Source organism: Anastrepha ludens, chromosome 6 (genome assembly GCF_028408465.1).
Source record: "Anastrepha ludens isolate Willacy chromosome 6, idAnaLude1.1, whole genome shotgun sequence".
In the NCBI taxonomy this organism is placed as follows: domain Eukaryota; kingdom Metazoa; phylum Arthropoda; class Insecta; order Diptera; family Tephritidae; genus Anastrepha; species Anastrepha ludens.
In genome coordinates, this window is record NC_071502.1 from 9,534,980 (window position 1) to 9,555,654 (window position 20,675).

The following is a 20,675-nucleotide window of genomic DNA, read 5'->3' on the forward strand; positions in this document are numbered from 1 at the left end:
AAAAAAATAAAAAAATAAAATTAAAGAAAGTAAATAAAAAACAAAAACGAACTTTTTTTCTTTGACATAATGTTTTGGACATTTTTGGAGAGAAATTAAAAGAGATTAAAAGTATACTCTTTCCTATGCAAATTAATGGTAATTTTGAAAGCGTGGGTGGTACGGGTATATGTATGTATAAAAAATAAATAAAAAAATAGTGAACACATTATTAATTTTATTTTGCGGGTAGAAAAAAACAAATTATTTGGGCTTACTTGTAAATAAACTTCTAATACACAACTAGTCCCATTTCTTCTTATGCCAACTAGTTCAGATGCGACTAGATCTTAACTAGTTGCAACTGAACTAGTACTAAATTACTCTCTCAGTGAATATAATAATTTCATGGTTTTTAAGGATATTGTAAGGAATTAAGTTCGTATGCGACTAGATTTTAACTAGTTGCAACCGAACTAGTACTAAATTAATTTCTCAGAAAATATGATAATTTCATATAATAGTTTTTAAAGATATAGCAAGAAAATTAAGAAAAAAAAAAGTGTTTTTTTATAAAGTCAACAAATTGCTCATCGACTATTTCTATTAAATTACTTAGGAATTTACTATGCCTCCCTAAGTAAAAGCAAATACATACATATTTTCCCGACGATGAGATGCTGTTAAAAAATATCGGGATGTATTATTTACACAGTAGAAAAGAGGAGGCAGATGCCGAAGCCGAATGGTTGGTGCGTCCATTCTTCTCAATAAAAATATCTGCCGTCCGGAGTCAGGTCAAAATTATAGGTTATATGGGTGGATTGCATCCAACTAAATCGTTGCTACCAATCGGTGGTATAATTTTCCAAAAATTTCCAAAAACGCGTATCAGAAAAAATATGCATTATTAGAAATAAAAGTGGATGACAGAAATTTATAATCAAGATTCAGACTACATTTTTCCACAGAGTTTTGCTTACTGAATCCGCATCTGAACTCAGAAAGTCATCAATACTTTAGTGTTTCGAGATATAAAAAAGCAACGAAAATGTGGAAAAATTATGGTGTTTGGCAGTATTTGGGTTATATAACATCAAGAAATAATTTTTATTGTGGTATAAAATTGAACACGAAAACTCACGGAAGGTAAGTAACTACAATAATACTGTGATATAACTTCAATAGGGAATATCACAGAGCCAAACAATAACTTTGTGTGAAAATGAACTTAAATGGAAAGGAGTTGTACTCTACTGTTCCTGGTTCTGAAAAACATTAAAAAATTTTCGGTTCTGTAATTTTTGCTCTTTAGAATTAGTCAAAATCGCACGCGATAAGCATTTTTGAAAACCCACAAACTTTAAATGCAACTACAGCGGGTTACGTATACGCAGTGCGGGCCGCAGAGCCATAGCACACGGACAGAACTTGAAATCGTTGATCAATTTGGACTGCAGCTTATTTTAAATAGTAAATATTGCTCTCTTATTTCTCGAATACGGCTGAAAGAAATAAAAAATGAAAAAATAAAAAAATTACAATAAATAAAAAAATTATCAAAAAAACGAGCGCAATGGGTAGTTTCTGACTCTTGATGCGTATTAAGGGTAGGAGCTGGCTACACAGGGGCTGGAGAAAGCTCCATCACAAAAGGAGGGGATTGGAGTACCCTTGAGAGCCTGTTGTCTATTCCTGGAAAGATGGGCTTTGCATCAACTCAGCAAGCGCTGGGCGAGTGCGCAAACGTGCAAAGTCGCGACGGGTAGGCTAACAAAGTCGCAGCTCTCGAATTTGGTACGTATCCTTATCGGACATTGTCCGTCAAAAGTCCAAGCGGTGAGACTTGGGATTGCTTCAAGTCCTTTCTGCAAAAGCTGTCTAGGCGCCGCCTTATACGCATAGGAAAAAAATCATTTTCTGGTTTACGTTATTGGCTTATTTTTTAAAACTTTGGAAATCAAATGTCTCCTGCGCAATGAAGGTGTAATTAATATTGTGAATCGATTATGAAATAATGAGTTTGTGAAACTAAATTTGCAAATTGTTGAATAAAGCAGCAAACACGCTTTTTGTACGTATGTAATAAGAGATGTAGTGGATGAGAACTGATACTCCTTAGGATATCGCCCTACAAATTTCATGAGTTGCTGCTTAGAGAAAAATAATGCGCATGAGCTGCAAGCGCCGCCAAATTCCCCAGCAAGGCGAAATCCGAAGCTTAATCAGTGTTTTTCCTGCAGGGTATCTTCTCCATGTATATTTGCTGTTGATGCCTTGGCAATTTTGCCGCTTCCCGTTTATTATATCAAATGTACTGTGCTAACGATTATTTATGGGAATTTTGATAGAAATAAAATACGTGCGGCACCACGCATTGGCGCTGTTAATTAGCGCTTGAAAATATGCAATGGAAATCAAAATACAAAAAATACATGCACGCACACACGTACGTATATACACATACATACACATTCATATTTGTAACATTAGTTAATGCCATGTAGTGAGAAGTCAAACTGCTTAGCAAATGTTCTAGTTCGAGAGTGATTACATTTGTACTAGTTACAAAATAACCACTAGCAAAAGAAATACACCCAACGACTAAATAGTAGCACATCACATAAAATTTGTTGATCAATTTTGATTTTTTAAATGTTCATTATTTTTTTATCAAAGTATGCAGTAAAAAAACAGGCCGTTCATTCGTTATTTGTAGAAAATTATAAAAAAATATAAATAATCGACAAGATTTTTCAGCAACTTCAAACTTGTGAAGGGTGATCAGATTGGAGGTACTTTTCCCAATAGGGTTTTTTTTGACAGACCATGCGTGAATATTGTCAAACTAAATACATAATTTTTTTCCAGTATTCATTGAAATTTCATCAAGGAAAGACTTACGCCTCAATAATGTTTACAAATCGCTCTGTGAAAAGTGTTCATCGCGCGCTCATGGCCTACGTTTGGTGTACATAACTACCCTACCGAACGAACTATTCGGCAAACAGTCGCCAAAATTGAGAATAATTTTGCATTATTAAATGATACTCGACCGATTAGACCACCAATTAGACCGAGGTGAAGAGAATATTGCGCCTGTAAATGAAAGTTTTGTCAAAGACCCGAAATAATCGATACGGTGCCGAGCTCTACAACTTGGCTCATCTTATGGCACGACCTGAGTGATTTTACGCAAAGATCTTAGTTTGAGAGCATATAAAATACAGCTAGATTTGAAACTGGCCGATTTTCTCAAGCGCCATAATTCCAGTCGTTGGACTCTTGAACAACTAGCCGAATATGCGCTTTTTGGGATCCGAATTTTGTTTAGCGATGGGGCCCATTTATGGCTTAATGGCTACGTCAATAAGCAAAATTGCCCTATTTGGGCTGAAGAGCAACTCAAAGGCACTCAAGAAAAGCTATTACATTCATTGAAAGCAACCGTTTAGTGCAAACTATGAGCTGGTTGGTATATATTTCTTCAAAAACGAGGCTGGCGGCACTGTAACAGTGAATGGCGAGTGCTATCGCGCCATGATAAACGGCGTTTTGATGCCTAAAATTGAGGCCCACACATTCCTTCTTCCCAGCAAAGACTTACGCCTCAATAATGTTTACAAATCGCTCTGTGAAAAGTGTTCATCGCGCGCTCATGGCCTACGTTTGGTGTACATAACTACCCTACCGAACGAACTATTCGGCAAACAGTCGCCAAAATTGAGAATAATTTTGCATTATTAAATGATACTCGACCGATTAGACCACCAATTAGACCGAGGTGAAGAGAATATTGCGCCTGTAAATGAAAGTTTTGTCAAAGACCCGAAATAATCGATACGGTGCCGAGCTCTACAACTTGGCTCATCTTATGGCACGACCTGAGTGATTTTACGCAAAGATCTTAGTTTGAGAGCATATAAAATACAGCTAGATTTGAAACTGGCCGATTTTCTCAAGCGCCATAATTCCAGTCGTTGGACTCTTGAACAACTAGCCGAATATGCGCTTTTTGGGATCCGAATTTTGTTTAGCGATGGGGCCCATTTATGGCTTAATGGCTACGTCAATAAGCAAAATTGCCCTATTTGGGCTGAAGAGCAACTCAAAGGCACTCAAGAAAAGCTATTACATTCATTGAAAGCAACCGTTTAGTGCAAACTATGAGCTGGTTGGTATATATTTCTTCAAAAACGAGGCTGGCGGCACTGTAACAGTGAATGGCGAGTGCTATCGCGCCATGATAAACGGCGTTTTGATGCCTAAAATTGAGGCCCACACATTCCTTCTTCCCAGCATTTCATCACAATAAGATGGCGTTACTTGCCATACAGTTCTTGAAATAAGGGTCGTCTCTCTTGTCTCTCGTCTCGTACCAGTGGATTGATCACCAAGATCGTGTGATGTCATACCTTTGGATTTCTATATATTAGGATGTGTAAAGTCTAAAAGATTTGTGGATAAAGTAGCTTCGATTGAGGTTTTGGAAGACAACATTACTACTACTAAGTTATTCACGCGAGTCATTCAAAATTGGTGTTCACGGATGGCCGATTTGCAGCGCAGTTGCGGTCAACATTTGAAAAGGATTATCTTTAAAAAATAAATGGCATTAGTGGTTCTAGACAAAACTAATAAAGATTGCCCAATCAGTTTGCATTTTCTTTGTTTTATTTCAATTAAATTCCGATACCTCTAAATTGCTCCCCCTTTACTATATTGTAATAAATTTAGAAAGCTCTAAAACTGCATATGAAAAATCTAGACATTTTTATTAAAAACCGAAGAATCGGGATGCAATTTTTGTGTGATTCTTATAGTTTTGTTATGAAATTTGAAACCAGAATTTATATGGTGTTTGTTAAATAATGAGCTATACGAGTACTTTAAATCAAAAATAATGAGTATTAAAAAAAGTATTGTAGAAAGATAGTCAAAAAGTTGATGAGTTACTATTTTTTCGTGCATTCTTTTATTACTTTTTATTACTATAAATAAGAATACCACAAATGCCAAGAATGCGCGGGATGCGAATTAGGCCAATATAAAGGTTCATAGAGTCAGCTATCTTCTTTTTTGTCCCTTATGAACTAGTTCCTTAACTGGTGCATTATGGATGCATTTGCTGACTAGTTCATTAATGCTGATGCAGAGTCAGACAATTGACTTTTCATGGAACTACTTCCGCTGCAAAGCAAACTGTTTGTAATGTAGTTGGGTAGCAATATGTTTGCCTACAGGATTATTACTTGTGTACAATATGCATGTGTGTGTATGTGTAGCTATGCTATCATCCTTGTAATATGAATTTCTTGGTCGTAAAACTTTTTACATTTATGTAACCCATTATTATCAGAGCTGCAGGTTACTATGCTTCTGTTCTCAACATTGCCGTTGTTTTTGTTATCAGATACATGTTTACTTGCCTAACTGTCAGCTAATTTGGCTTCATTACGCACTTGAAATGCAAAACTTTGAGCGAAAAACCTTCAACTTGAACGAAACAAACAAAAAATTATTCACGATAAACAGACTTTTGTAGATAATAAAATTCTAATTAAAATAAAATGTTTTAAAGCAGTGAGGTCAGGCTACCAAGAGAGGAAAACTAAAACTTTGAGCTGATAAAATTTTTAAGAACACTGCCGCAAAAAATTTGACAGTAAAATAAATCCGTCGAAGAGAAACGTCGCACCGCTTGTGATTATTATTTTTGACATTTATTTTTGTAAATTCAATTTTCACTAATTTACGATATAAACAGAATTCATATTTTAACGCAAATCATATAAACCGCTGCTCCAGACTTTCTACAAAATTCAGAAAAATTGATAAAACTTTCAGCAAATGTTTACCATTTTAGTCAGAATTTTTAGGAAGCTTTTGAGTATAGGCAATTTGAGTACGATAAAGTGAGGGTGAATGTACACATAAGTGAAGGAAAGGAAGTGCTTTAAGGGGGTATTCTGGTGTAGAATTTTGACAAAATCTAAAATTTTTTTTGCATATTTTCAAAGTCTAGATATTTAAGAATATATCATTAAGAAGATTTTTTAATTCCTATTATTTTATGAGTTATAGCCTTTTTGGTGACATGGCATCGGTTCCTATGCGTCTTGTTTGAAAACTTTGAACTGGTTTTCCTCGAAACTACATTTTTCAAAAAGTTTGACATGAAAACTCAGGTTCTACTTAACCGACTTTCTTGAAATTTGCCGTGATCTTTCTCGATATATATATCTATCGTACTTACTGTCATATTATTATAAGCAAAATAAAAATTTTTATTATTTTTAAAAAATTCCGAAAAGTAACAAAATGTAGTAAATAAATTTGTAATTTTTTCGGGCAGCCGTAATATGTCCAAAAAAATTTTTCTTCCCCTTTTTTGTAATAAGTACGATAGCAGCATTTATCAAGATTAATAATATTTTTTATTTTTTTGTTTCAGATTATTAGAACGCTTGTAATCGTGATAGGTGTGGCGCGCTATTTTTGTTAACTCCCCACTTCAACAACTTATAACTTTTTGAGTTTTTCGTCTTTCGAGATTTTTAATTTTTTTATGTAATATATTTCTAAAACATTAATAAATATCTTATAATATTAAAAAATGGATAGTAAAAATATTTTTTATTATTTATTTATAGCACCCGAAAAAACACCTCAAATTCATGCCTCTACACTAGAATACCGCCTTAAAAGTCGCGTTTAAAATTTTTGGTAGTATGGAGGATGGTTCCATATGTAGAAGTCCAAGCAAGTGGGGGAAGTTACTGATCGCTATGTACGTCGGGAGTGGCCAAGTCGATTCTTCTGCATATGGTTCAAGCAGCTCACAACTTCCGGTATTAGCCCAAATATCCTCTGGGTAGCTTCCGAACACCCGTTCGGAAGTGAGCCAATGTGAGAAGGCGAAACATCCCAGGATAGCTAGTTGTGCGCCGGGTTTGGAACCCGCCACTTAAAAATCCCCCCTAATGAAAACACAAACAAAGCCCTGGATGAGAACTTCCTATACTGATGACGACCCCTGCAAACGACCTAAGGTCTCTCCAGTCCCTTAATGGGAAAAGAGCCTCTGCCCGGCTGGCTGATGTCCTCGTGAAAGGCACCACTGCTATTCAAGAGATGCGTTGGACGGGGCAAGGCAAGAAAAACTTAGGACCCTGCGAGGTCTACTACAGCTGTAAAGAAGTGCAAATTTGGTGTTGGATTTGTTGTGGGAGAGAGATTTCGTCGCCAAATACTGTCGTTCACTCCAGTGGATGAGCGCCTCGCAATAATCCGCATCAAAACCCGATTTTTTAACATCTCGCTCATTTGCGCCCACGCCTCGACGGAAGAGAAGGACGATGCGACCAGAGATTCCTTCTATGAGCGCTTGGAATGTTCCTATGAGCGCTGCCCTCGCCACGACATAAATATCGTGCTTAGCTACTTCAACGCCAGGGTGGGCAAGGAGAGAATTTTTGGTCCACAGTCGCAAAATTCAACTTGCACAACGAATAATTCGGGAACGGACAGAGGCTGATCGACTTCGTCGGGGCCCAAAAAATGGTAGTCTGCCACACCAGATTCCAGCATAAGAAGATACACCAAGATCGAAAAACGCGAATCCAGACCCGAGGGCTCAACATCGACTCGAATCACTACCTTGTTGGAGCCAAGCTACGCACATGCCTCAGTGCAGCAAAAAACGTACATCTACCAACGCAAAGAATGTTCAATATCGAAAAACTGCAATTCCAACAGACAGACAGAAGATTCGCACTCGACTCTCATTCTTGCTCTCAGAGAGTACTGCCCAACAAACCGACGTACACAAGCAAAGGATCAACATTTCTCGTTCTCCATGTACCGCCGCCGAAGAAGAAATCGGGTTCCGGCGAGCCCGAAAAAACAGTTGGTACGACGAGGAATGTCATGCTGCCGCAAAAAGAAAAGATGCTGCCTATAGAGCCACACTGCGGTCGGGTGCAACGCGAGCCATGTGGGATCGCTACCGAGAACTAAGAAAGAAAGAAAGACGTAATATCTGAAAGAAGAAACGAAAGGCCGAAATACATGAGTGCGAGGAGCTTGAGATGTTGGCCAACAGGAGCAACGACCGAAAATTCTACCAGAAAGTTCGGCGGCTTACAGAAGGTTTCAAGACCGGGGCGTTTTCCTGTAAGAACAAAGACGGCGATCTGGTGACTGAGATCCAGAGCAATCTTAAATTATGGAGGGAACACTTCTCGAACCTGGTAAATAGTGACAGCTGCGCATGTCGCAGAGAATGTGAAGATCCCTATACCCCAATCGTTGACGACGGAATTGTCGTTCCGCTACTCGACCATGACGAGGTGAGAAAAGCGATAACGCGGCTAAAGAACAACAAAGCCGCGGGTGCCGAAGGACTGCCGGCTGAGCTATTCAAACATGGCGGCGAGGAGCTAGTAAGGTGAATGCACCAGCTTCTATGCAAAATATGGTCGGAGGAAGGCATGCCTGCCAATTGGAATTTAAGTGTGCTCGGCCCAATCCATAAGAAGGGTGATCCTGCAATTTGTGCCAATTACCGCGGGATTAGTCTTCTAAATATCGTCTAGAAGGTTCCAGCGAGCGTATTGGGTGAAAGACTGAAGCCCACAGTCAACCAACTGATTGGACCTTATCAGTGTGGCTTTAGACCTGGAAAGTCTACCATCCACCAAATATTCACAATACGCCAAATCTTGGAAAAGACCCATGAAAGGAGAATCGACACACACCATCTTTTCGTCGACTTCAAAGCTGCATTCGACAGTACGGAAAGGAGTTACCTGTATGCCGCGATGTCTGAATTTGGTATCCCCGCAAAACTAATACGGCTATGCAAGACGACGTTGCTCAACACCAGCAGCGCCGTCAGAATTGGGAAGGACCTCTCCGAGCCAGTTGATACCAAACGAGGTTTCAGACGCATATTGGCACCCACGTCACTGTTGACAGCTATGATTTCAAAGCTGTTAAAGACTTCTTATATTTAGGAACCAGCATTAACACCTATAAGAATGTCAGCCTGGAAATCCAACGTAGAATCTCTTTTGCTAACAAGTGCTACTTTGGACTAAATAGGCAACTGAGCAGTAAAGTTCTCTTTCGACGAACAAAACTAACACCGTACAAGACTCTCATCATGCCCGTCCTAACGTATGACGCAGAAGCTTGGACGATGACAATATCCGATGAGGCGTTCCTTGGAGTGATTCTGCGTAAGATTTTTGCACGTTGGCAACGCCGAGTATCGTAGGCGATGGAACGATGAGCTGTATGAGCTTTACGACGTCATAGACATAGCGCAGCGAATATATGTAGATCCAGCGGCTACGTTGGCTGGGTCATTTTGTTCGAAATGATACAAACACTCCGGCTCTGAAAGTATTTGATGCGGTACCAACTGGTGGTAGCAGAGGAAGAGGAAGACCTCCTCTGCGTTAGAAAGATCAGGTGGAGAAGGACTTGGCTTCACTTGGTGTGGCCAATTGGCGCGCTTTGTTAAACTTAGCCAAAACCTCGTAAGCGGTTATCGCGCCAATTAAGAAGAAAAAAATGTTCGGACATAAGTTTTATAAGGGGAAGAGTACAAGACCGTGGAAAAAGAAGAAAGATAAAAGAGAAAAAAAGAAATAAAGTGAAGATTTAAAGTGTCGCAAATATCATAGTAGTATCATAGTAGTATTTGCGACACTTTAAATCTTCACTTTATTATATTATATTAAAGTTGCATGGCTTGTTTATCCAAGTTTGGTTTTTAAATCTGACTAAAAAGTTCAAAGTTTGGCATTCTGATTCATATGCCTTTTGTGAAAAAATGGATTTTATTTCTATTCAAAATTAGATAAAATTAAATTCGAAAATGAAATTTTAACATTTATAACCACCGCGTTTTTTCTGGTCGAATGCATGAATTTGTAAGAAATTATTTTATCTCAGTCAATAGCTGTTGGGCATACTGCAACCAACTTATCAGTAGCGATTCTAGCTGAGCTTGAAGTAGCGATTCTAACTCGCCACATTTCTCTGTTATGGTTAACTTAGGGCCTTTTCTAGCTAAAGCGACAGACAATTTTCCTGTGTTGAAGAGTTAAAGGGTTAAAATATACCACAAACACGTATATCTAAAATGTAAAAGGCGCATAGTTTTCTATGGCGATTTACTATACGTATTTCCAAGAAGTGAAAAAAGTAACAGTAAATTCAATGTAAATGAACGCAATTATAATTTTATTGCATTAAATGTATGTAGAACCCACCTGTGTATGTTGTAGATATGTTGTTCAGATATTCCGGCTTCTCTGCTGACTTATTGTTTCCAGCGAAATTTTTAACTTTTATTTAATTATTTTTAATATAGCGTCACATTTACTTCACATTTTTCGACAGTACATTTGCCAACTGCAAAATGCAGATGAAAATTCACTTTGCCAAATGCAAAACAGATAAGGTTATTTTTGGCTACAAATGGCTCCAAAATTCGTACGCAAAGCAAAGGGAAAGGCCAAGGCTTGATCTCAGTTTATGGTGGGTTATGGCGAAATGGGGTGTGCTAGGATGGCAATGATTACGCTGCTAGGCAACAAAAAGTTGTGAAAATAATACAAACACACGCACACACACTCAAAGAGAAGAATATGCCACCTATAGTGCAAGAACAAAAAGTGCTATCTATAGTGGATTATAAACATATTTCCACATATATTTTACCGGTAGCTTCAGCCTCGAGGCTTCACCGATAAGCGAATACTTTTAAAGAACCATACCTACAAATCTGGTGGTTTCACTTTTTATTTCCAAAATGAAATCTGTTTGAAATAAACATATTATCAAGAATGATAAAAAGGACTTGTAAAATATAGAAAAAAATTCTAAAAAAATTTCAGTTAAAAATTTGAAGTGAGCAAGCTTCATGTTTTACTCGAAGTAAGAGTCTCAAAATTCGGACTGGTATTATATAAAAAAATATACTTTTTTGTGTCTCATTTAGACTCATTTATTGACTCTGCTGCATTTTTACATTTGCTTGGGACCAATAATAGTCAGCTGATTGCATTCAAACGCACTGGCTCAAAATCGTTACTTATAAAGGGTGATTTTTTAAGAGCTATAGGAACGTTTTTCAAAAAAACACACGTTATTCAGAAAAACGCATGAAATTTTTATTTAAATCGATAATGAAATATTTTATTTAAATCATATGAAATTTGAAATTTCAGGTAGTTAACGCCATATTTTTCGGCACTTCGTACCGACTTCTCTATATGCAATCTGGAATTTGGGGTCGTGCCAGGACAATCTTTCCAAGCAGACAGGATTGGAATAAGGAGAAAATCTGTACCGATGCTGGTACCTACGGCTCCAAGATGGAATCGGAAGTCGAAGTAAGGATTTTCTGTAAATCAGCCAACTTATCTATTCCCTTAAAACTACCGAATACTGCTAGGGGTTTTCAGGCAGAAGTCTTAACGATGCTGTTGGTATTAAGAATGTTAAAGGAACGTGGGAGCGATTTATATTTTTTTCTGATAATCAAGCCACGATCAAGGCTCTGACGACTCCATGGTGCAGATCGAAATTAGTCATCTCCTGTAAGGAGGAGATAAAATGTCTTGGGCGTGCAGGAAACATTTCTTTGACCTGGGTGCCATACACGGAAATGAAATTGCCTACGCGCTTGCCAGGAAGGGGACTGAATTAACCTCAGAAGCCTCCTAATTGATCATCGGCATTTCTCTGATTATTATTAAATGGCAATTACGCAACTGATTTCTGAGGAAAGCGCAGAAGAGATGGAGCTCCATTTCTTCATGTGTAGTCTCCAAAACTCTCAGTACAATGGACGGAGGACTCAGAAAGCCCTGGGGTCTCCCAAGTTGCTCAATTTCCAATCTCGTAGCTATATTTACCGATAAATGGTTGATCGGCATACACGCAGAAGAGTTAGGTTTACCATTCAATCCCCATACCAGAAGCTGTTGCGACCTTTCAGAGAAAGTGCCTGTTGACCACTTTCTCTGTAAATGTCCGGGTTTGGCGGCTAGACGATTAAGTCCACTGAGTTCTCCTTTTAGCGACAGTCTGAGGCAGTGCGGCAACTTTATTCCATTTTATCTTCTCCACTACATCAACAGCTCTGGTTGGCTGTAGACATCTGCCTGTTGGAGCTCTCGTAATGGTATCAAAACGGCACTTTTGTGCTACTTGGGAAGTGCTTGACTGGTACGTCAACAATTTCAGCTACCTACCTACTCTATCAAATAAAAAAAAAATTTTATTTTCGGGAAATACATTGGTTTTTATACAAAAAATATACAAATGCAAGGTCAAATCATAAAAAACATGAAATACTTCTTGTTCTTTTTTTTTGTTTTAGATTCGAGGTGAAGTCAAATGCAGTGAACTTAGTTAGGGCCAACTCGATAGAGATCATATGGTTTTGCCCATTTGCATTATCAGCTTAAAAATAGTTCAGTAATGGTTCAGTATGGACTCCTTACTCCAGCCCAAGCGAAGGTTTGTCTGTGTCCGTGTAAGATAGTTCAGAAAGCGTGGAATTTAAAGCGGAATTAAGAGTTTATCTACGCGCTTAGTAAAGTTAATTTTATTAGTTATTTTTGCTTCCTGATTAGTTAAATGCAAAAACGGCCTATGTTTAGTAAAAAAGCTATACCAAATTAAAAGAAAAATATCGAATTTCAATTTAAGTTTGACCTAGAAGCTTTTTAGGCTGTATTCTACAATATTAAAGAGCAGGCTTGACCTTGCATGAAATGAGTTCAGCAATCTGTTCTACGCATTTTCAAAGTATGCCATGAAAAAAGTTTATAGTATAAATAGTATGCATTTTATATATTTATATAGTTTTTATTTTCTCAAATTGGAATTGAAATGTTGGAATAATTACACTATCCAACAGTATCAACATTTGAAGTATGAAATGAAGAAGTATGAACTTGACAAATGCGATGCAACAAACACTTCAAAACGCCAAGATAGAAAATTGCATTGACGGTTTGGCCCGTTGCCCTTGGAATCTTAAACACAAATGAGCATCGACTCGATTTTTCACTTCTCCAAACACGCTTTTTTGGGTGGTAGCTCGTCTGGGGCCGTCCATTCGGCACTTTGACGTTTAGTTTCAGGTTCATGTTGGAAACACCACCTTTTGTCACCAGTTTCAATGTTGTAAAGGAAGTTCTCGTCTTTTCTCGCATCTTTAATGAGGTCTTTCGAATGTTGAATTATAATTATATTAATAATTGGTGCTCAGTTAACTAGTGCGGAATGAAATGTGCACAGACCTTTCGTAAGCCCAAATGATCAGTTAAAATGTGAAAAATCAATGTTTTAGAGATATTCAACTCCGATTCCATGAATTTCAGCGATGATTTCGGTTCATTTTTGATAAATTTACAAACAATTTCGATGGAGTTTTTGGTGATTACTGATTTGGTTTCTCTAAATCAGCCAATTTATCTATTCCCTTAAAACTACCGAATACTGCTAGTGTTTTTCAGGCAGAAGTTTTAGCGATCCTGCTGCTGGGATATTAATATTTTTTCCGATAGTCAATGTTAAAACTTTAGTCTACCGTGGAAAAAATAAGCCCTCTGTAGTAGTACTATCTTCGGAACAGTTGGTCTTTTATAATTGTTAAACATGCAACGGGTAACTTTAGTTAATATTCAAAAATTTAGTGCACATGCCATGCTATTACAGATAAGGTAACATTCTAATAGGACTATGAATAAGTTTGTGCGGTTTTACAACAGATGGCGTAACTTGATTATTATTCCATCGATCCACATTTCCAAACATTCATTGGAGAGCTACTGTCGTAAGGCACAAACGTCAGTATAAGTTTTTTATTTGAAGCGTAAACAACAATATTTTTACCACACTTGAAAATGTCGAATTTCGTGCCAAATAATGTGTTTTTGCGGGGAATTCTTCTTCATTATTTTAATATGAAGAAAAAAGCAGCCGAAAGTCATCGTATCTTGGTGGAAGTTTATGGTGAGCATGCTCTATCTGAGCGAACGTGCCAGAAGTGGTTTGCACGCTTTAAAAGTGGTGATTTTGGCTTGGAAGACGAAGAACGCGAGGGTGCGCCGCCAAAGTTCATGGATACCGAATTGGAGGAATTGCTCGATCAAGATCCGGCTCAAACGCAAGAAGAGGTTCCAAAAACTTTGGGAGTTGATCAATCAACCATTTCCAAACGTTTAAAAGCCATGGGAATGATCCGAAAGGTAGGCCATTGGGTGCCGTATGAATTGAAGCCAAGAGACGTTGAACGCCGTTTTATGGCATGCGAACAACTGCTTCAACGGCACAAAAGAAAGGGTTTTTTGCATCGAATTGTGACTGGCGATGAAAAGTGGGTCCATTACGACAATCCAAAACGTCGGGCAACGTATGGATACCCTGGCCATGCTTCAACATCGACGTCGGCGCAGAATATTCATGGCCTGAAGGTTATGCTGTGTATCTGGTGGGACCAGCTGGGTGTTGTGTATTATGAGCTACTGAAACCGAATGAAACGATTACGGGGGATGTCTACCGACGACAATTGATGCGTTTGAGCCGAGCACTGCGAGAAAAACGGCCGCAATACGCCGATAGACACGACAAAGTTATTTTGCAACATGACAATGCTCGGCCACATGTTGCACAAGTGGTCAAAACATACTTAGAAACGCTCAAATGGGATGTCCTACCCCACCCGCCGTATAGTCCAGACCTTGCGCCATCCGATTACTATCTCTTCCGATCGATGCAACATGGCCTGGCTGACCAGCACTTCCGTAATTACGATGAAGTCAAAAAATGGATCGATTCGTGGATTCAAAATCGAACAACCCAACCCATCAAAAGACTGCAACGTCACGTGAAATGGTTTTAAATTTGAAGAAGCCACTTGAGCGAAATCCCCGACGAAGTGCCAATCAAATGGCGAAAGAACTGAAAATATCTGACTGTAGCATCAGCCGCGAACTGAAAAATGATCTCAAAGTCAAGCCTTACAAGATCCAAAAGGCGCATGATCTCACACCAAAGCAGCAACAAGTCAGAGTTGAGAGAGCGAAGGAATTGCTTCGCTTGGCCGAAAGCGGCCAATTTCAGTCATTGATTGGCTACCAGGAGGCAGCATCCGCCACAGATAATGGTTTGGGCCGCTGTAACCACTTCGAGCCTGGCGTCAAGGTAGATGCGAAATATTATCGGGAAGGTATTCTAGAGGTTCCTTTGAAGTCGTGGGCAGACAAATATTTCGGTGGCAGACCATGAACGTTCACACAATGAGTCTCAAGTTCACCAGACGCGAATCCGATGGATTATTCTCTTTGGGCCATTTTGGAGCGCAAGGTCCGAACTAAAAGATTCACCAGTCTCAAGGCGCTGAAAAAAGCCATTGTCCGTGAGTCGACCAAAATACCTGCAAGTCACATTCGTTTCTGAATCGTCTCACGGCCATAGTTAACATAGTTAAGGCAAAAGGTGGTCATATCGGGCAACAAGAAATCGATTCTTAATTTGGTATTATTTTCACACATTTTTTACATTGAATTGAATACAAGGAAATTTCCAAACTAAATTTATGGCCTTTTTAATTAGTTACACTTCGAGAGCCGGACCCTGTACATTGATTATGCGCGTTCTCTTGCCACGCACTCACCTTCTTATTCCGGCTGGAGTTTCACGAAGCTCCTTACCCTTTTTAGCTCAAGATATTTAACACGAGTCGAATTTAGAGTCGAATTCAGCTTTTGCTCGGGCTCGTCGCGAATTTAATGAGAACTCGAATTCTATTTCTCTGGATTTTACAATTTCTGAAAATCAATTCACCTTTTTATTGAATGCATAATTAAATTCGTTAATATAATTATTATTATATTGATCAAGTTTTATTTTAGTTTTCTTGCATCATGATAACGCACCGTCTCACAAGGCACATTTTTTTGACCAAAAGCAAGACAAATACCATCGAACAACCACTGTATTCACCGGGTTCAGATCCCTGTGACTTTTTCCTTTTCCCAAAACTTAAAAAGCCACTCCGCGGACGCCGCTTTAAGCCGAAAGAGGCCATTAAAGAGAATTTGCTGAAGGAGCTGAAGAAGATCTCTTCAAACGCGGTTAAGAGGTGCTTTGATGACTGGAATAATCGTTGGCCTATGAGTATTGCTTCGAATGGAACTTTTTTTGAAGGCGACAAAATAAATTTTGATGATTAAACAATTATTTTTTGAACAATTCCCGTTTTATTGAACGATTCCCGGTACCTTTTTGACAGAATTTTTTTTATTTTATTAATAAATTATTTGTATGAGACTCAAGTTAGAAATGCGCAAGAATTTTTGTGCTTCTGACTAAAAAATAAATAAAAAAGTCTATGAAAAGTTTATATTGGATCACTAAGGAAGAAGTGAACTCGGTCGTTAAATCGAGGCTACAGTTGGCAATTTGTTGAGTAAATTTGAGCAGACTGGGTCCGTAGCAGTGCTTCTGCTGAAAATATTGCTGCTGTAAGTCAAAGTGGCGGAAGGCCCTCGAGCTTGTGGTACGGTTTTGTTTGTATTTGGTTTTGAGCTTGCACCTATACTCATATAAAATGCAAGTGGTTCGGAGAATGGCCGTTGAATCCGCCTATTAGATGCTACAACAAACCTGAATTTTCCCATCAAAATTTGTTCAGTAATGAAGCGCTGTGTGCGTTCTTGTTTGTTAAGCAGCCGAAACATCTGTTCAAAGTCAGAGTATTGTGCGGATTGTGGTCTAGGGTGCCATAGAGCCAATTTTTCTCATTCGCATAATACGTGAAGAATGCATAGTTTCGGTTTTTGTGGACGTCAATTGACCAACGAGGCCATGTGATTTAAGCCTTCTAGACTCCTTTGATGGTGCTATACAAAGTTTTGCGTTTATACCGATAATCCGATAATTTCAGAGCAGCATTCGTGGTTTTATTGCAGACATGTAGCTTTATAGAGCCCGTGACAAAACGAACATTTTAAACAGTTTTGATTATTCTTGTATTTTTAAAAATCTTTCAAGAAAGTTTTTTTGACAAAATTTTGTTAAATTGCCGAATTGTACTTTAATACAGGGGGCGCCATATTTTATGTCGGTATGTAAACGCTGAATAACTTTGTCATTTACCAACCGATCGACTTCAACATACATGTTTTCGATACGTCAATTCAGTAAAATTTAAACCTTGGATCGCTTTACACCGAAACAACGCGCTGAAATGGTGACGCTATACATCGAAAATAGTCGTTCTATTGTTCTAACTCAAAGCGCATATCACAAATAAATAGTATCGCGGCAAACAGGCACCGTCTGACAATACTGTTCGTCGTTTAGTGTCGAATTTTTTTGAGCACGGGACAGTAGGAGATCGCCAACATGCCAAGGATTCATCAACGACTAAGACGTTCCAATGAGCTTGTTGAAGCAGTGAGGGAGGGCGTTGTCCAGAAGCCAACAGTTTCGTACCGTCGTTGCGCTCAGCATTTTGGCGTCAGTGAAACCACAATGCGGCGCATTTTGAAGGATAATTTAAATTTGTTTCCGTATAAAGTACAATTGACACAAAGAATATTGCCGACAGACCATTCACGTCGCTCAGAATACGGCCAAACAGTCGCTCGAATGGTTGACACTGAACCCAATTTTTGGAAGCAAATTTTAATGAGTGGCGAGACACATTTTAAGAGGGGAGCCTGGTTTATGAGGCCTAAAAATTGCATCTCTTTGCGACTTTTTTTTTAAGGAAAAAATTAATTTAGCACTGCAAGGTTTTTTCTATCTTTTAATGAACATTTAAAAAGTATAAAAAATTTTGTACTGGTTAAAATAAGTTGAAAAAAATGTTTAACATAGAAATTAGTAGAGCGCTGCAACGCTGGAGTTTCCAACTGGCGTACAAGATACAGCTCGTAACTATTATCTAAAGCAAAAAATTCAAATGGATTTCTAATTATCAAGATTTTTTATTCTAGATGAACTAAGAAAACTGAGAGAAATTCCAAAATTTCAACTTTTTTGAGGTTTTAAAGAAAAAAATGCCTTTCTATAAAAAAAAAAAATTCACTTCAACTTGGTATAAAAATCTTGAAAATGTTTTTTTAATCTATTTTGTTAGTTCAAATAGAAGAGAATTTAATACTGAAGGGAACACGCTATGATTCATTTCAAAAGGTTCATTAGTTTTTTTTTCATTCATGTACGCCAATTCAAAGAAATCATAAAAATGAAAAGTCGAGAAAAGAAGATAAAGTTTGTACTATAGCTGTCCGGTCACAGCGTAACTACTTAACGCTCGCCTACCTTTGGCTTTGTATCTACGGAAATATTGAGAATTAGGCTCTGTAACTTTGTGTGAATATTCTGAAATATATTAGGAATCGCTTAAAACGAAAAAAAAAATTGTTTTTTTTTTACCTTATAAACCAGGCTCCCTCCTTAACCTCTATGGCATCGTGAATAATCAAAATTGCCGCTTTTGGAGAACTGAGAATCCACACGAGACCCATTAAATGCCATTGTGTGACCGGAAAGTAACTGTTTGGGCTGGAATTTGCGCCAAAACCATCATTGGGCCATATTTTTACCGAGAAAACGAAACGGTCAATGGAAACCGATACCGATGGATGTTGGCTCATTATGTCTGCCCGCGTGAGAAAGGTTTAGATGGTTACCGGTTTCAACAAGACGGTGCGCCTTGCCCCACTGGAAATGCAACAATTGAATTTCTACAACGAAAATTCTCGGGACGTCTAGTGTCAAAACGAGGCGATATCGACTGGCCCCCCAGATCACCTGAATTAACCACTCCCGGACTTCTTTTTGTGGGGTTATCTGAAAAGTGCCGAAATCGACGCTATAAAACCCGAAATGCTTGACAAGGTGATGACAAACGCAGAAAAAAGATCGCAGTTTGTGATTGCTAATAAAGGTGGCCACTTGACTGATATTGTATTCAAGAAATAGTTTTAATAAATTGTAAATAAACAAACCAAAAAAAAATATTTCACTTATACAAATCAGTTAATTTTTTCAAAGTTATTCATTGTTTTCATACCGACATAAAAGATGGCACACCCTGTATTTAATAAGTTACTTATTTTTTTTAGCTCAAACACCAACTCAACTGTCAATTTAAACCACTAAATAAATGACCTATAGCTGCAAAACCATTTGTAGTATAAAAAATTATCTTTTCTGAGTCAATTTCACTAGCAAACAGGCGAATCTATAAAAAGTAACTGGTTTCATCTCTCCTTACAACAAACGCACCATAAAATTTTCAAAAGTTGGTACTAAATCGTAAACCACGAACAGATACTGAAACTTTTTCTTATACAAATACATTACTTTGTTTCTTTATTGCATGTACACACACATACACACACATATACACACACAAAAACATACTTTAATTGCCAATTGTCATAAACAGAAAGAAGTTAAATATACACACACACATACACACACACACACGCGTAAACACACCAACAACAGTTAGCTTAAGGGCCTTAAACACTATTTCCTTTTACACTTCGCTTTTGTTTATCTCTTTTGCTTGTTTTCCCGTAAACGTAGTAACACGAACTAAACACGTACGCGTACGCTAAGCAACTGAATGTTTGGAGCGTCACTCGACGTTAGCCAACACCTGTCGACTGTCGTCATATGCTAACGCCATCGTTGTCATTCCACGAACAGAAGGCCAAAAGTTCTTGTCGACCGGTGAAAATGTACCAGACCTGAATGAAAAAGCTCACGCACACAAAAGTTAGTCCATATACCTCGACAGTAAAAGCTTTGTGGCGCGTTGCGCTTCAAGAAGGGTTAGAAAAACGTTCTTTGCATACTTTGAGGCACTCGACAGGTGGGGTGGGGAGGGGCTCATTGGTGAGTTGTATGAATTAAATTTGAAAAGCTCGTCGCCTCAATGCATTCACCTACACAAATTCATGCTTTTGTCTGTTACGTTTTGTATATGCACATGTCAAGTACACATACGATGTGAGTGCGTTGAGTGTATCCACACGTATGTATATATGTGTGTATGTATGTATTATAGGTTTCCCTATATTTATGTGCATATGCATTATTAACCCGAAGTTGCCCACCTGAGATGAATATCGCTTAAGTGCTTGCTTTTGGGAATTTCGATACGTTTTGAGTGTAATGGATATTAAATATGCGAGTTTTTGTAGGAAATGTATATAATTTATGTGCACAGGGTGGTTCATGTGATAGTGACTTGTTTTCTTTTTAATTATAAATTACAAGGTGAGGTCCGAAATAAACAAGACTGACGTCATAAAAGTGTTTTTGGCGCCACCTCTTTAATGAGTTTGTGCGTTGGAAGTTACATCCCTAGCTGACTTCCAGTGAAAGCTTGGTGACACTCGACTCAGTGGAAGTAATTGCGTTCTTAGGATTGAAGAGAATATTAAATCCAATCCAAAAGCCTTTTGGAGATTTGCTAAATCTAAAAAGTCAAGTACCGGAGTCCCCTCTGCCGTTCATTTCAATGGTAAATCTGCTACTACACCTGCGGGTGCAGCTAACTTGTTTGCCGATTTTTTTTAATCTAATTTCAGTTCAGATGATAGAGACTTGTTTTCTTCGTGTCATACTAATCTTCCTT

The 20,675-nt window shown here is 38.1% G+C and overlaps 1 protein-coding gene across 5 annotated transcripts in view; it reads right to left on the bottom strand.

The window, feature by feature from the left end:
* Positions 1-19,680, bottom strand: part of LOC128867547 (uncharacterized PE-PGRS family protein PE_PGRS54) — a 72,778-nt gene extending 53,098 nt beyond the window's left edge. For 2 of the 5 annotated variants that reach the window (XM_054108882.1, XM_054108878.1), the window contains exons 1-2: positions 19,573-19,680; positions 10,263-10,428 (exon numbers count right to left, since the gene is read on the bottom strand). The gene's annotated coding sequence lies outside the window, so the exon portion shown is untranslated. Of the gene's footprint in view, positions 1-10,262; positions 10,465-19,572 lie in introns of all 5 variants that reach the window. The other 3 variants (XM_054108880.1, XM_054108879.1, XM_054108881.1) reach the window with 3 other exon arrangements.
* Positions 19,681-20,675: the final 995 nt, after the last annotated feature.